Below are 18,255 nucleotides of genomic sequence, written 5' to 3'. Positions count from 1 at the left end.
CGAGGCGCTTTGTGGACATCCTGCATTCAGGATCGATCCATCAGGGTAGTACCTACCCTTTAGTACCCTCGCACACAGACTACTTGGGTTATCCAACAGACGCCATGCTTGTTTAGCTAGCATCGCATCATTGAACAGCTCTAAGTCTCGAAAGCCCATGCCTCCATGGCTTTTTGGAATTGACATCTTTTCCCAAGACTGCCAATGAATACCTCTTTTATCCATCTTCTTAGCCCACCAGAATGTAGACATTACTGCCATAACTTTTCTGCATAAACCTTTTGTGAGCTTGAAATAGCTCATAGCATAGGTTGGTAAGGCTTGGATGATAGCTTTGAGGAGTACTTCTTTTGCTGCACTAGACATTAATTTTTCACACCATCCATGGCATTTTCCTCTCGATCTTTCCAGGATGTGAACAAAAACCTCCTCTGTAATCCTCCCAGAAGCAGTGGGAAGACCAAGGTACTTTTCTGATAGAGCCTCTCTATCCATCTGAAGGGCATTCCTAACAGCTGCCCTCATTGTTTGTTGGCTATTGGGACTGAAGAAAATCGAGCTCTTTGCTTTGTTAACACATTGACCTGAGCCCAGACTATAAGCCTCCAATACTGCATTCAATCTCGTCGCACTCCGGACATCCGCTTTTAGAACCACTAAGCAGTCATCAGTGAATAACAAGTGGGAAACCCAAGGTGCCCTGTAGCTGACACGGATGCCTCTGTCGACCCATCCTCCATCATAACTCCTTATTAGAGATGAGAAACCTTCTCCACATAACAAGAACAATTATGGCGATATTGGATCACCCTGACGGATCCCTCTCGAGGGGGTGAACATTGGAAGGAGCTCCCCGTTCACCTTAACCTGAAACTTCACCGTAGTAACGCATGACCAACGAGACCCATTGCTCATCGAAACCCAGTTTCTGCATTATGCCTTGCAAATATGCCCACTACACTCTATCGTAGGCCTTCATCATGTCTAATTTCACCGCACACCAGCCTTGCTTCCCCTTCTTCCGCTTCATCGAGTGTACACACTCATAAGCCGTCAGAACATTGTCTGTTATCAATCTTTCGGGAACAAAAGTTGATTGCTCTTCCGAGATCACCTCATCAAGGACTTCTCGTAAACGGTTAGCCAACACTTTGGAACAAATCTTATATATGACATTACATAAAGAGATTGGCCTATACTGAGAAATATCCTGTGGATTTTTAACCTTCGGAATTAAAACGATTACCGTACTATTAATCATCTCTGGCATATGATCACCATTTAAAAATTTTAGTACCGCCACCGTCACATCCTGCTTGATCAATTGCCAATGTTTTTGATAGAACCCCGCATTAAAACCATCGCATCCTGGCGCTTTGCTCGGTCCCATACTGAACAGAGCCTTCTCAACCTCCTCATCACTGAACGGACGGCAAAGCCGCTCGTTCATAGCATCATCGATCTTAGGCTGCACATGTGTTAACACAGCTTCGATATCGAGCACATCTTGGGCAGTATAAAGGCTTTCATAAAAGCCGTTCACCTCCTCCTTTATCTCCTCCTTAGTCTCGCACACCACACCATCAGCCCGCTTAAGCAAGTTGACGCGATTCCTTCTTCTTCGCGCTGATGCCCTGGCGTGGAAAAACGACGTGTTGCGATCCCCCGCTTTTAACCAGTCCACGCGAGAGCGTTGTCTCGCCATCTCCTCCTCCCTCCTCAGCAGCTCGGCAATCTGGCGAGCAAGCTCCTTCTCCCGCTGCGACGTGCCCCGATGCATTGCACTCGCACGTTCTCTCTCGTAGGCCGCCCTAGCTTTCTTCAGATGACGTCGAACATCACCAAACTTTTTCAAACTCCAGTTTGAAAGGTGCACCTGCATATGCTGCAGTGCATTGTTTAGGCCAACAAGACCCTCCTGGCCAGAACCCGCGCGCCACCCCTCAAGGACAGCTGCGTCATAACTCTCCTCTGTCCTCCATGCATCTTCATAAATGAACCCTCTCGGATGCAGTGAGAGATTCTCATCACGAGGGCGCCTCAGTTTTGCGACTAGCATGCAATGATCCGATTTTGGTGTCGGGCGATGTTTCACTATAGTGCTCGGATATAAATTCACCAACTGCGGATCTGCCAGAACTCTATCCAGTCTAACTTTGACATTCTTATTCCCCTCTTGACAATTATCCCATGTATAGGGGATGCCAACAAAGCCTAGGTCTTGGAAGCTGCAGTCATCGACAACCTCCCTAAACCCTGCCATCTCCCATTCTGCTCTCTCCCTAGCACCAAAATATTCAGAATTGTCGAGGATTCCGTTAAAATCCCCCCCCCACACACATCCAGGGCAGGTCGCTCTGTCCACGTAACCACTGCAGCAGTGTCCAGCTCGCCCCCCTCTCCGATCGCCTAGATTTTGCATAAAAGCCGGTGAATCACCACTCCTTCTGATCTCCCTCGATATTTTTGACCTTGACGTCAATATGCTGGTCCGAGACTGTGGCCAATGTGACTTCCACCTCCTTGGACCAAAACAGAACTAAGCCTCCACTCAGTCCATCACTCCCAACAGGAATGCATCCTTCAAAACCCAACCTGGTTTTAAGGCTCCTCGCACGGTCAGCATCTATCTTGGTTTCACTAACGAAAACCAAAGTGGGCACTTCCAGCCTCACAACATTGTGAAGCTCAAGAACGGTCTCCTGGTTCCCAAGCCCTCGACCGTTCCAGATTAGGCAACTCATTGCTCTAGGCGGGGCTGCACCGCAGCCTCCGCCTCTACGGAATGAACACTGTCCATCTCCAGGATGTCACCCTCCTTTGTATTTCTGCACTTCTTCGGGTCCCTCGTCTCATCCACAGTTTTGATGGGCGACCCATCTGTCGCACGCTTCCCACTCACGTCCTCCCCGCCTCCCACAGAAATTGATCCCTCAACATTGAGTTTGCGGTACACCGGCAGTTGGCTACGGCCTCTCCCCCTACCACCTGATGGCGATTGAGCATTGAACTAAAATTGCTGCTGCCCCCTGCCAAAGCCCTCTCGTGGCATACGGAAATTATCTGACACACCAGCAAACGGGTTCCTGGGAGCACCTCCATCCCCCGCCTTCCAACTTCCTTGCTGTCCATTACCCGGGGCTGCACCCACAGATTTCTTCTTTTTATCTGGCAACAGTCGCAGAGACTCACGGTACGGCAACCTCCCGAGCTCATCTCGCTCTCCCTGGTTTGGGCAAACCAGAAAAGCATGTCCAATTAACCCACAAGAGAAACAGAAGTACGGCAAATTTTCATATTGGATATCATACCACTCCACCGTCTTCTCCTTGGCGTTGTCTACCTTCACCCATCGGAGGAGGGGTTCATCCACCTCCACCCAAACTCGGACCCGCAGGTCAGTGCCCACGGCATTGCCCCAAACATCAGTGTCCACCTTGATCACCTCTCCCACCTTCTTGGCAATGCGATCCACCCACGGTGGCCGATGTAGATTGAAGGGGAGGTTGACCACTCTCGCCCACAGCATCATCCTATCGAACACAATGTCCGACGGTCGAGATCTAATATCAAAGTTCTTGATCATGCTGTGGGAATGAAGGGAAAATCTGCTGGCTAGGTATGTCTGTTTTTCCTTTTCATTGTTGGTTTGTCTTGAGAGTCTGTATCAAGCCGATAGTCACCACTTGTGCAACAATTTTTTCAGGGTTTGGAGATCCTCAAGGCGTCTCTCCAGTCCAAGACCAACCTCACCGATGTTTTCCTGGGAAAGAAGGGGCAGTTCTGCCGGTGCCATATGGAGATAGGAAAGTTTCCTTGGAAAGAAGGGGCGGTTCTGCCGGTGCCATATGGAGAGCCCTGGAGCGGAGAGGGTATTTGGCTGAGTCCAGCTGTTGTTTAAATACGCGGCTCGCTCAGACTCAAGCACCCAAGCCCATTTCTCCTCAACAACACACAAGTCACAGAGTCAGGCAAGAGCTCCAGAATGGGTTTAGAGATAGGTTCCTTTGAGGTTCTCTGAGCTGTCGTAGAGGCAGCCAACGCAGCCGACTATGGAGGAGTTCTCCTCGAGGATTTTGACGAAGGTGCCGATGGGCAGGGAGAGGAGGTCGACCACGTCCTTACTCGCCTCCGCGAACAGCACGTGCCATGCCCTAGTGTCAACGAGGAGCTTCATGCTCAGCGCGGTGGTCGGCGCAGTCGCCATTCTGGAGCTCTTGCCTGACTCTGTGACTTGTGTGTTGTTGAGGAGAAATGGGCTTGGGTGCTTGAGTCTGAGTGAGCCGCGTATTTAAACAACAGCTGGACTCAGCCAAATACCCTCTCCGCTCCAGGGCTCTCCATATGGCACCGGCAGAACCGCCCCTTCTTTCCAAGGAAACTTTTCTATCTCCATATGGCACCGGCAGAACTGCCCCTTCTTTCCCAGGAAAACATCGGTGAGGTTGGTCTTGGACTGGAGAGACGCCTTGAGGATCTCCAAACCCTGAAAAAATTGTTGCACAAGTGGTGACTATCGGCTTGATACAGACTCTCAAGACCCCTGCACCCAAAGAAGTACCAGCCCCTCTTCCTGAGGGAGAACAAATGCCGAAACACGGTGACCGACGGCGGCACGCCGGCGGAGTGACAGAGCACAACGAAGCAGGCCGCAAACCACGTGTCATTCTCTCTACGGATGAGGAGGTCATGGCGGCGAGAGTGGCGGACGTGAGGAAGGGGAAGAAGTCAGGTAGATCGGCGAGCTTCTCCTCGGAGATCCGAGAGGGCGTTCCACAAAAGCAACATCCTGCTTCGAGCAAGTAACTTTTGTTACTTTCTTAGTGCGATATGTTGCTTTTGTACGTGTGTTACTTTCTACAGGCCGTATGTTACTTTTCATTGTGGTCCACAAAAGCAACATGTTCCATGTAGAAAGTAACATCTGTGAAAAAGCGGTAGAAAAAGAGGGTCGCCGATGGTCGAGGGTGGTCGAGGGGTCGAGGATTGAGGGGAAAAGGAGTCGAGGGTCTAAGGGTCGAGGTGTCGAGGGGTCGAGGGTCGGCGAGGGGTCGAGGGGTCGAGGATTTGCTGCGATTATTAGCCTCTATCGTATTTTGGGTCAAAGTTTGACTACATATTTGACTAGCAAAATATATGGTTAAACTTTAACCCAAAATACGATGAAGACTGATAAACCAGAACCGGAGGGTAGTAAAGAATTTAATGTCTTATCACCTACTCACCTACTTTAGTGTTTAGGATTTAGGGTTTAGGTGAGGTCAATGCAAAAGTCTCATCTCAGAATTAATTATACATCTGATAGTAGTCCACACAGACCACACAACTATTTCATCCTGCCCACAAACTATTTCACACCACACAACTATTTCATCCTGACAAACAAATATTTCAGACCACACAACTATTTCATCCTGCCCACAAACTATTTCACACCACCCAACTATTTCATCCTGCACGGGAAGGTTGGGTCCACTCGGGCGAAGATGACCTCTCTCCCCATAACCTCTCTGCCCGCATTCTCAACCCAGAATAACCTACTTCAAGAAGCCTGCGGCTATTGACTTCGAGAAGAAGGAGAAGGCTGTCACCGAGAAGAAGCAGGCAGGCGAGAATCGCAATGTCATCTTCGCCCGCACCCAGGTCCTGCTCGATGACTTTGTTGTTGGCCAGAGGAATCGTTTGCTTGTTTAGCTTTCCATAACCTCTCTTGTAGATCAACTCTCGGACACTCTTCAACCTTTGCTTGCTGGGTAGCGTCTTTGGTGTTGTGGCCTCGTGGGGACGAGGCATCAACGTCCCGGTCGGAGAGGAGGAGTGCACGGTGGAAGGATGAGATGCTACCGTCAATCGCTAGGTGCTGGCAGGCGCACGTCTCCATGAACCCATCGCTGGGTAGCGTCTTTGGTGTTGTGGCCTCGTGGGGACGAGGCATCGGCCCCCTGTGTGCATGTTATCTCCAATCCGGCCTTGACCACACGCGCCTGCTAGCACCGGGCCAGAGGAATCCTTTGCTTTTTTAGCTTTCCATAACCTCTCTGCCCGCATTCTCAACCCAGAATAACCTACTTCAAGAAGCCTGCGGCTATTGACTTCGAGAAGAAGGAGAAGGCTGTCACCGAGAAGAAGCAGGCAGGCGAGAATCGCAATGCACCGGGCCAGACGACGCAGGGGCATTCAGGTCGTCGTCCGCCGACTGATGACCTCAAAGACGACGCAGCTGCCGTCGTCCTCCCGAGGCAAGCCGCCGACACTGCCGTCGTCTCGTTCCTTCGCATGCACGGGGAGGTCGACGGAGTGTGCCAAAAATACGGCGTCCCCCAGGGCGGAAGCCGAGAACGAACTTCAGCCAGCCCGCGGCTGACGATGGCGGCGTCGTCTCGGTCGCACCGTCCGGCCACGTCGAAGCCCGGACCAAGTTCCACGGCGTGTGCCAGCAATCTAGCGGCAACTTAGGGGCGAGGATCTCCAGGGCGGAAGCCGAGAGGTGGCTCGGCACCTTCGACACCGTGGAGGAGGCTGCCAATTGTCACGAGGAGGTCGACGGGGTGTGCCAAAAATACGACGTCCCCCATGGGCAGTACACCGCATGCCCCGCCGGCAACCTGCGCACGAGCTCGCCCCCGCCGCGGGGCGCGGTCTGCCTGTACGTGCACGTGTGGCGCATCATGGTGGGCTTCCTCGCCCTCTGCCACTCCGACGGCGTGCCGCCGTCCCTGGCGGTGTTGGCGGCGGCTTGCCTCGGGAGGACGACGGCAGCCGCGTCGTCTTCGATGTTAGAGGTGTCGTCATGGCTCCTCAAACAGAAGAACCCCTCTTTCTGAGGTAGAAAAAAAGCCGAAACACGACGACCAACGGACACGGGAGACAGAGATCGGGGCGGGCCGCCGGTCTGCCTGTACGTTCATGCGCTGGAGGCCGGGATGCGCGTCCCGCTGCACGGTTTCTTCTCTGACGTTCTCGCCCACTTCGGCATCACTCCTACCCAGCTCGGACCGAATGGGTGGCGCATCATGGCAGGCTTCCTCGCCCTCTGCCACTTCGACGACATGCCGCCATCCCTGGCGGTGTAGCCACCTTGGCTCAGCATGTATCGGACCAACGATGTGATGCCAAGGACACGGGAGACAGAGAACGGGGCGGGCCGCGGCACTAGTACCCAAGCCCACAATGTCTTCCACCACCTCCTCTCCCTCCTCCTCTTCGGGAGTGCAAAAAATGAAGCTGAATCATACATGCTGAAGGAACTCTGGGCAGTACACCGCGTGCACCGCCGGCAACCTACGCACGAGCTCGCCCTCGCCGCGGGGCGCGGTCTGCCTGTACGTCCACGGGCCAGAGGAATCCTTTGCTTTTTTAGCTTTCCATAACCTCTCTGCCCGCATTCTCAACCCAGAATAACCTACTTCAAGAAGCCTGCGGCTATTGACTTTGAGAAGAAGGAGAAGGCTGTCACCGAGAAGAAGCAGGCAGGCGAGAATCGCAATGTCATCTTCGCCCGCACCCAGGCCCTGCTCGATGACTTTGTTGTTGGCCAGAGGAATCGTTTGCTTGTTTAGCTTTCCATAACCTCTCTTGTAGATCAACTCTGGGACACTCTTCAACCTTTGCTTGCTGGGTAGCGTCTTTGGTGTTGTGGCCTCGTGGGGACGAGGCATCAACGTCCCGGTCGGAGAGGAGGAGTGCACGGTGGAAGGATGAGATGCTATCGTCAATCGCTAGGTGCTGGCAGGCGCACGTCTCCATGAACCCATTGCTGGGTAGCGTCTTTGGTGTTGTGGCCTCGTGGGGACGAGGCATCGGCCCCTGTGTGCATGTTATCTCCAATTCGGCCTTGACCACACGCGCCTGCTAGCACCGGGCCAGAGGAATCCTTTGCTTTTTTAGCTTTCCATAACCTCTCTGCCCGCATTCTCAACCCAGAATAACCTACTTCAAGAAGCCTGCGGCTATTGACTTCGAGAAGAAGGAGAAGGCTGTCACCGAGAAGAAGCAGGCAGGCGAGAATCGCAATGTCATCTTCGCCCGCACCCAGGCCCTGCTCGATGACTTTGTTGTTGGCCAGAGGAATCGTTTGCTTGTTTAGCTTTCCATAACCTCTCTTGTAGATCAACTCTCGGACACTCTTCAACCTTTGCTTGCTGGGTAGCGTCTTTGGTGTTGTGGCCTCGTGGGGACGAGGCATCAACGTCCCGGTCGGAGAGGAGGAGTGCACGGTGGAAGGATGAGATGCTACCGTCAATCGCTAGGTGCTGGCAGGCGCACGTCTCCATGAACCCATTGCTGGGTAGCGTCTTTGGTGTTGTGGCCTCGTGGGGACGAGGCATCGGCCCCTGTGTGCATGTTATCTCCAATTCGGCCTTGACCACACGCGCCTGCTAGCACCGGGCCAGAGGAATCCTTTGCTTTTTTAGCTTTCCATAACCTCTCTGCCCGCATTCTCAACCCAGAATAACCTACTTCAAGAAGCCTGCGGCTATTGACTTCGAGAAGAAGGAGAAGGCTGTCACCGAGAAGAAGCAGGCAGGCGAGAATCGCAATGTCATCTTCGCCCGCACCCAGGCCCTGCTCGATGACTTTGTTGTTGGCCAGAGGAATCGTTTGCTTGTTTAGCTTTCCATAACCTCTCTTGTAGATCAACTCTCGGACACTCTTCAACCTTTGCTTGCTGGGTAGCGTCTTTGGTGTTGTGGCCTCGTGGGGACGAGGCATCAACGTCCCGGTCGGAGAGGAGGAGTGCACGGTGGAAGGATGAGATGCTACCGTCAATCGCTAGGTGCTGGCAGGCGCACGTCTCCATGAACCCATTGCTGGGTAGCGTCTTTGGTGTTGTGGCCTCGTGGGGACGAGGCATCGGCCCCTGTGTGCATGTTATCTCCAATTCGGCCTTGACCACACGCGCCTGCTAGCACCGGGCCAGAGGAATCCTTTGCTTTTTTAGCTTTCCATAACCTCTCTGCCCGCATTCTCAACCCAGAATAACCTACTTCAAGAAGCCTGCGGCTATTGACTTCGAGAAGAAGGAGAAGGCTGTCACCGAGAAGAAGCAGGCAGGCGAGAATCGCAATGTCATCTTCGCCCGCACCCAGGCCCTGCTCGATGACTTTGTTGTTGGCCAGAGGAATCGTTTGCTTGTTTAGCTTTCCATAACCTCTCTTGTAGATCAACTCTCGGACACTCTTCAACCTTTGCTTGCTGGGTAGCGTCTTTGGTGTTGTGGCCTCGTGGGGACGAGGCATCAACGTCCCGGTCGGAGAGGAGGAGTGCACGGTGGAAGGATGAGATGCTACCGTCAATCGCTAGGTGCTGGCAGGCGCACGTCTCCATGAACCCATTGCTGGGTAGCGTCTTTGGTGTTGTGGCCTCGTGGGGACGAGGCATCGGCCCCTGTGTGCATGTTATCTCCAATTCGGCCTTGACCACACGCGCCTGCTAGCACCGGGCCAGAGGAATCCTTTGCTTTTTTAGCTTTCCATAACCTCTCTGCCCGCATTCTCAACCCAGAATAACCTACTTCAAGAAGCCTGCGGCTATTGACTTCGAGAAGAAGGAGAAGGCTGTCACCGAGAAGAAGCAGGCAGGCGAGAATCGCAATGTCATCTTCGCCCGCACCCAGGCCCTGCTCGATGACTTTGTTGTTGGCCAGAGGAATCGTTTGCTTGTTTAGCTTGCGTGTGGTCTTCCATGTCGTGGATGTTGTGTTCCACAAAGTCGCGGGCCTCCTAAAACTTGGATGCGATGTCGTAGGATACGCTTAACTGGCTCAACCAGTGTGACCAGTTCTACCGTTGCCAGCGCACGCTTGCGTCCGAGCGCACCTGGCTGGCCTCCTACCACCTCCGCGGTGCCGCCCAGACGTGGTACTACGCCCTCGAGCAGGACGAGGGCGGCATGCCTCCGTGGGAGCATTTCCGGGAGCTGTGCCTCCTTCGCTTTGGACCGCCAGTCCGCGGGAGCCGCCTGGCCGAACTAGGCCGCCTACCCTTCACTTTGACGGTACAGGATTTCGCCGACCGCTTCCAGGCCCTGGCGTGTCATGCGCCGGGCGTGACGGCTCTCCAGCAGGCCGAACTCTTCATTGGAGGCCTTCCCGACCACATCCGCGTGGACGTCGAGCTGAAGGGACCCCAAGACCTACAGACGGCCATGTACTATGCTCGGGCATTCGAGCGTCGCGCCCAGGCCTTACCACCGACGCCAGCACCACGAGGGGGTCGGCCACACCCCCGGCCGCCTCCGCCGGCCCCTGCGCCTCCGCCGGCCCCTGCGCCTCCGTCCGCGATGCGGCCTTTTTGGCGTCTGTCTCAGGTGGAGCAGCTCGAGCGCTGTCGCCTGGGGCTTTGCTTCAACTGTGACGCGCCCTACACATCGGGCCATGTCTGCCCGCGCCTCTTCTACTTGGAGACCATCGACGTTGCGGAGGAGGACACGGCCGATGCTGGCCTCGCCGACGCCGCGGCCGTGGAACCAGCGCCGCCACCTGCCCAGGCCACAACACTCGTCGTCTCGCTCCATGCGCTAGCCGGCATTCGCGACGAGCGGACGATGCTCCTACCCGTGACGATCCATGGCGAGCGACTGATAGCTCTCCTCGATACGGGCTCCACGCATAACTTCCTGCCGGAGTCCACCATGCGGCGCCTCGCACTCCAGCCGACGGGCGGGGAGCAACTTCGGGTCACCGTGGCTAACGACGACCGCCTCCGCTGCCATGGGCTCGCACGCGACGTGCCCATCACCATCGGCGAGGAGCATTTCACCATCACGTGCGCCGGCATCGACTTGGGCTGCTTCGACTTCATCCTCAGCGTCGACTTTCTGCGGACTCTCGGGCCCATACTTTGGGACTTCGACGCCCTGACAATGACCTTCTGGCGTCTCGGCCGCTGCATCCGGTGGGAGGGCATCGGGGGCAAGCCGGCGCCACCCCAGCTACAGCTGGCCGCAGCCTCTGCCGAGACCGAGCATCCTCTCTTGGACCACCTCCTGCAGCAGCACCGCGACCTCGAGGAGCCGAAGGGCCTTCCACCCGCCCGGGCTCGACTGCGACGCCTCCGGTGCGGGGTTCGGTGCGGTCCTCCATCAGGGCGATGGACCCCTCGCCTTCTTCAGCCGACCCTTTGCTGCCCGCCACCTTAAGCTGGCGGCTTATGAGCGGGAGCTCATTGGCTTGGTACAGGCGGTGCGTCACTGGCGACCCTATCTTTGGGGTCGGTCTTTCCGGATCCGCACGGACCACTACAGCCTCAAGTTCATGCTGGATCAGAGGCTCTCGACCGTGCCGCAGCACCAGTGGATCAGTAAACTCTTTGGGTTTGACTTCACCGTTGAGTATCGTCCAGGCCGCCTTAACACGGTCGCCGACGCCCTGTCCCGCCGAGACACCGACACCATCGATGACCCTACTGAGGGGGCGGTGTTCTGCATCCGCTCGGGGCCCTCCTTCGCCATCTTCACCGACATCCGGCGCGCGACTGCATCTGCGCCAGATGCCCGCCGTCTTCAGCAGCAACTGGCTGCAGGGGAATTGGAGGACCCATGGCGCTTTACTGATGGCTTGCTTATCCATGGGCATCGAGTCTTTGTTCCCGAGCATGACGATCTCCGTCATCAGGTGCTGCTGCTCGCTCACTCGGCGGGCCATGAGGGTGTGCAGAAGACGCTCCAGCGTCTCCGCGCCGACTTCTACATTCCCGGTGATCGTGCCCTGGTCCGTGACCGGGTGCGGTCTTGTGAGACATGCCAACGCAACAAGACGGAGACTCTGTGCCCGGCGGGATTGCTCCAGCCGTTGGAGGTACCATCGCAGGTCTGGGCGGACATCTACATGGACTTCATCGAGGGACTGCCCAAGGTGGGCGGCAAGTCCGTCATCCTCACGGTGGTCGATCGCTTCTCGAAGTATGCTTACTTCATCGCGCTCGGGCATCCTTACACAGCGGCCTCCGTCGCTCGGGCCTTCTTCGACGGTATTGTCCGTCTCCACGGGTTTCCCTCTTCGATCGTCAGTGATCGGGACCCCATGTTCACGAGCCACGTTTGGCGCGACCTCTTCAGGCTGGCGGGAGTTAATCTCCGCCTGAGCACGGCCATCCACCCCCAGACAGACGGCCAATCCGAGGTCGTTAACAAGGTGATTGCTATGTACTTACGCTGTGTTACAGGTGATCGTCCTCGCGCATGGGTGGATTGGCTCTCGTGGGCGGAGTACTGCTAGAACACCTCTTATCACTCTGCCCTCCGTGCCACGCCTTTTGAGGTGGTTTACGGCCGGCTGCCTCCCCCGATTCTTCCGGTTGATTCGACTTTGGCAAGGACCGAGGCGGCCGGTACTCTTATGCGGGACCGGGACGAGATGTTGGCCGAGGTCCGACAACGTCTCCTTCAGGCTCAGCAGTTGGCCAAACACTACTATGATGGCAGCCATCGCGAGGCGGAGTACGCAGTGGGTGATTGGGTGTGGCTGCGTCTTCTTCATTGCTCTACGCAGTCACTGGATCCACGCGCGCGGAGGAAACTAGGACCTCGCTATGCCGGTCCTTTTGCTGTGATGGAGCGCATTGGGAAGGTGGCTTATCGCCTTCAGCTTCCGCCAGGTGCACGTATCCATGATGTTTTCCATGTGGGGCTGCTCAAGCCTTTCTGTGGGGAGCCACCTGCGGTTCCTCCGGCGCTGCCACCTATCATCGACGGGCGTCTTCTTCCAGAACCGGCGAAGGCGTTGAAGGCTCAACTACGTCGTGGCTCTTGGTACGTGTTGATTCAGTGGGCTGGACTTTCCGAGGAGGATGCCACTTGGGAGCAGCGCGAGGAGTTCCGCCAGCACTATCCAGACTTTCAGCTCGAGGACGAGCTGTTTGTGCAGGCGGGGAGAGATGTTATGACCGGCCGGACCTACAGCCGTAGGGGGCCCACCGGGCAAACTTAGCCCGCAAGTTATCTTAGTTTTTCTTCATAGCATGGTTATATAAACAAGTTGTAAGACTATTTTCAGATTTAAGCAATAAGACTATTCTATTGCCCGGCTCCCAGAGGAGCCGGAAACCCTAAACCCTAGCCGCATCTTCCTTCGCCGCCGCCGCACCTTGCGCCAGGACGGCGCCACGCCGCCGGCCGCCGCGCGCCAGCCCTCGCCCTCAACCCTCCTTCCCCTACAACCTACGCCCAAGGCAGGGCAGAACCCTAGCTCCTATCAAGAGCAATGCAATCTCTCCACCAGAATGAGCCCTTGGAGTTGTCAGATGAAGGGAGCTGCCCATTATTATAGTAGGCTTTCCAGATCAGGTCGACCCAGGGTAGGTCATGGTGGTTGTAGAACTTGTAGAGGTTTTTAATCATGAGAGCTTTATTTTGGTCCCTTAATCTCAGAAGTCCTAGTCCTCCTTTCTCTTTAGGTAAACAAACCTTATCCCATTTTACCAAGCATTTGCCATTTTTGTTGATGTCTTTTCCATGCCATAAGAAGGATCGAGTGGATTTTTCAATATGGTCCAAATTAGTGAAATGGACTTTCATAGCACACATGGCGTGGTTGGGCATTGCTTGGATAATTGTCTGGATAGCAACCAGTCTAGATCTGTATGAAAGAAGGTTTGCAAGTCCAGCAAGTCTCTTATCAACTCCGCAGATCATGGGAACTAAATCATTGACTTTTGGTCTGGTTGTACCCATGGGCAGACCTAAGTATGTGAAGGGCAAGGACTCACATTTACAACCAAATAAATCAGCCAGCTCCTGACATCTTTGTTTGGTTATATTGATTGGAACCATCGAGGTTTTGTGGTAGTTGACCTTAAGTCCAGTAGAAATAGTGAACTTGTGGAGGAGGTACTGGAACATTTTTAAACATGGCACCATTAACCTTGTCTAACTCAGACCTAATCTTTGTTTGGTTATGCAATGTTGACAGAGCAAGAGCCGCCGAAGAAGCGTGGCCGTCCGTTCAAACAGGAAGCCAGCCAAGCTCTTGTGGTTTCACCGAACAGAGCTGCGCCCAAGAAAAAGCAGGTATTTGGTTACATTCATTATTAATTCAGTGTACCCTTTTTTGTTTATAAATTCAGTTTGTTGAATAATCCTTTTGACATCTGCAGAGCATGAAGAAAAGTGTATCTCAGTGCTCGCCAATCGAGTTTCGAAATTCTATTCTGGACGCTAAGAAGATGAATGATATTGTGGACCTTGAGGAGTTAAAGCTTATTCAAGATCGTATCAAGAAAGTTGCCGAGGATATTGACTGGCAATGCGTACTTAAAATCTTGCCTGTGAAACTCAAGAAGCAGTTGAGTTTATTTCTGATTGGTTGTTTTCATGAAGAACAGGATAGGTTCATTATCAATGGGGTACCCATTGACATGAAGCCTTTGGTACACCCGGTTTTAGGCCTGTCCTGTTCTGGGAATAAAGTTGACCTGTCCAGTTCTCGGAAAGTTGACCTGTCCAGTTCTGGGGATAAAACACATGACGAGCATAGGCAAATGTATGATGTGTTCACAAGATCAGATGGAAGACCAATGTATGCTAAAGATGGTTTGAGGTATCTGACCAAGGATGAAGATGTGGTAGTCTTCACCCTTTGCTTCGTCCTGGAAGCCATGGCTTTCATTTTTGGTCCAAAGACCAATAGATACCTTGAGAGGGAGTACTTGCAGTGGTTCCACAAACTTGTTGATCTCAAAAATCTGAACTTGTGTGAATTCATTGCCGACCTTCTGTGTCGAGAAATAAAAAAATTCAAAGCTAGCACAGCAACATTTAAGAAGTGTGGGGGTTGTTTACTACTTCCGGTGGTAAGTGGTGTCGTAAAACATATTTTTTCACTTTGAATATTTTTTCTTGCAAAGTGATTACTAACTCTTGTTTTTCATGCATGATGTCTTTTATGACTTGGTAACTCCAAAAGATAAACGGACGAAAGGGTTTCCCCGCGCCAATTATATAACACAAGCGGATTTGGACACCTTGGTGGATTTCAAGAAATTAGAGAAGCTTGTGACCGTAAGATACTGTTTACCAATATTTTACTTGATAACTTGTACCTGATTTAGAGAAGCTACCTGATTTACATTGTTTACCAACTTTTTGCAGGTCGAGGCAGTAGAGGAGCTGTACAAGTACTACAATCTCGGCAAGCCAAATGATCCGATATTCAAGAGATACAAGGCTCATGCCCATCAGCAGCACTCGTCAGAGCAAGCGTAGCAACGGTCAAATGCACGTGCCAGCTCAACCTACTGCATCCCAGTCATCGTAGTTTACCTCTAGTTCTCTACTGTCTGCACTACTTGTTAGCCTGGCCAGTGTGGCCTTATGATTCTGTTAGCTTCCTTGCAGAACTGTAAGCTGGATTCCCAGCGTGTTATTCGTGTTCGTACTTGGTCTTTATACTCTGAATCCTGATGATAGTTGGGCAAGAAACCTGTGCACCCAGATCTTTAAGTTATCGTATTCCTATGATGTAACCTAAGACTCGTATGCCTGCATGCTTGGCTTGAACTATGGCCCAGGCCTGGTCTTATCAACTCTTATCTATGGTATGGACTATTTGCCTATGTATTTCTCCTTTGTATCACCTGGTACTATATATGGTTAGCTATATGCTCTGTTAAATTTTGTTGCTGTTAGATCGGTAGACCTCTGTCCAACTGGATACTAATTGTGATGTTCTTTCTTGGATCGAATTAAATCTCTTGCTACGAGATCATCCATGGAGTGAATTCCGGTTGATCTCTTTTGCTTTTAGTGAAATAGCTTCGGCCAGTTGAAAAGACTTGCTCTTAGACACCCATGTACCGCTGGTGGGGACAAAATTCCTTGGGGCGGGGACGAAATTCATCGCGGTGGGGACAAAAATCCTCGAGATGACAACAAAATTCCTCGAGGTGGGTACGAAATTCTTGAAGGTGGGTATGCTGTAATGACTTCGACAAGATATTCGTGACGATCAGACAATTATTTAACTCCAACACCTCTAGCTCCTGACAGCTCGAAATGCCTTTCCATGTTGACTAAGTATGCTCGTTTTTACTCGCGAGCATTCTCGTGCTACCCCCCCAAAGCCACTAAGTTTGCTGACTAAGTTAGCATCAAGGAGAATGTTGATGGGCTTAAGATCTCCATGAACAATTGGGTCTGGTTTGTTCTCGTGTAGAAAGATCAGAGAACATATCTCAGCAATGACCTCACCTAGCTCTAGCTGCCATTTATACGATGACTTATTCTGCATCAAGCGCGACATCATGATGTAGCTCATCATGGGCATGTACTGTGGCAAGCACTCGCTCAACCCGAAAACTAGAGGTGCAGGTGGCAGCAGGATGTCGGAAGTAGCTGGGAGATGAAAGCGCGACGTCATGATGCAGCTCATCATGGACATGTACGGTGGCAAGCACTCGCTCGACCCGAAAGTCGTCGTGTGCCACCGAAGGCTACACCCCTACAAAGGCAAGGAAGAAGGGGCATCTCGATGAAGGGAGCATCGGGGCGCAGGCCAAATGTGACGCACCCACAACACTGATCCAGGTCGACGAGGCGCAAGTTAAAGAAGTGGCGGAACACCGCCATCGAAGGATACACCACAACGGATAACAACCGGTGTCTTGAATGTCTCGAGAAATTCAAGAGTTGCTAGGCTCTTCAACCTCTCCACCAAGAGGCATTGGGATCACCCACCCCATCGCCCACGTCCTCGCTCTCGGGATCACCACCGTCGAGGGCAAGGTGTACTGCAGCCGATGCGACGCCCGAAAGACCGTATCCTATGACATCGCATCCAAGTTTTAGGAGGCCCGCGACTTTGTGGAACACAACATCCACGACATGGAAGACCACACGCAAGCTAAACAAGCAAACGATTCCTCTGGCCAACAACAAAGTCATCGAGCAGGGCCTGGGTGCGGGCGAAGATGACATTGCGATTCTCGCCTGCTTGCTTCTTCTCGGTGACAGCCTTCTCCTTCTTCTCGAAGTCAATAGCCGCAGGCTTCTTGAAGTAGGTTATTCTGGGTTGAGAATGCGGGCAGAGAGGTTATGGAAAGCTAAAAAAGCAAAGGATTCCTCTGGCCCGGTGCTAGCAGGCGCGTGTGGTCAAGACCGGATTGGAGATAACATGCACACAGGGGGCCGATGCCTCGTCCCCACGAGGCCACAACACCAAAGACGCTACCCAGCGATGGGTTCATGGAGACGTGCGCCTGCCAGCACCTAGCGATTGACGGTAGCATCTCATCCTTCCACCGTGCACTCCTCCTCTCCGACCGGGACGTTGATGCCTCGTCCCCACGAGGCCACAACACCAAAGACGCTACCCAGCAAGCTAAGGTTGAAGAGTGTCCGAGAGTTGATCTACAAGAGAGGTTATGGAAAGCTAAACAAGCAAACGATTCCTCTGGCCAACAACAAAGTCATCGAGCAGGGCCTGGGTGCGGGCGAAGATGACATTGCGATTCTCGCCTGCCTGCTTCTTCTCGGTTACAGCCTTCTCCTTCTTCTCGAAGTCAATAGCCACATGCTTCTTGAAGTAGGTTATTCTAGGTTGAGAATGCGGGCAGAGAGGTTATGGAAAGCTAAAAAAGCAAAGGATTCCTTTGGCCCGGTGCTAGCAGGCGCGTGTGGTCAAGTCCGGATTGGAGATAACATGCACACAGGGGGCTGATGCCTCGTCCCCACGAGGCCACAACACCAAAGACGCTACCCAGCGATGGGTTCATGGAGACGTGCGCCTGCCAGCACCTAGCGATAGACGGTAGCATCTCATCCTTCCACCGTGCACTCCTCCTCTCCGACCGGGACGTTGATGCCTCGTCCCCACGAGGCCACAACACCAAAGACGCTACCCAGCAAGCAAAGGTTGAAGAGTGTCCGAGAGTTGATCTACAAGAGAGGTTATGGAAAGCTAAACAAGCAAACGATTCCTCTGGCCAACAACAAAGTCATCGAGCAGGGCCTGGGTGCGGGCGAAGATGACATTGCGATTCTCGCCTGCCTGCTTCTTCTCGGTTACAGCCTTCTCCTTCTTCTCGAAGTCAATAGCCACAGGCTTCTTGAAGTAGGTTATTCTGGGTTGAGAATGCGGGCAGAGAGGTTATGGAAAGCTAAAAAAGCAAAGTATTCCTCTGGCCCGGTGCTAGCAGGCGCGTGTGGTCAAGGCCGGATTGGAGATAACATGCACACAGGGGGCCGATGCCTCGTCCCCACGAGGCCACAACACCAAAGACCTGCTTGGACGCCGCGATCTTCTGCAGTACCTGCACCGCC

The sequence above is a fragment of the Triticum aestivum genome, chromosome 7D (genome assembly GCF_018294505.1).
Source record: "Triticum aestivum cultivar Chinese Spring chromosome 7D, IWGSC CS RefSeq v2.1, whole genome shotgun sequence".
Taxonomy (NCBI): domain Eukaryota; kingdom Viridiplantae; phylum Streptophyta; class Magnoliopsida; order Poales; family Poaceae; genus Triticum; species Triticum aestivum.
Note: the sequence above shows the minus strand (reverse complement) of the source record.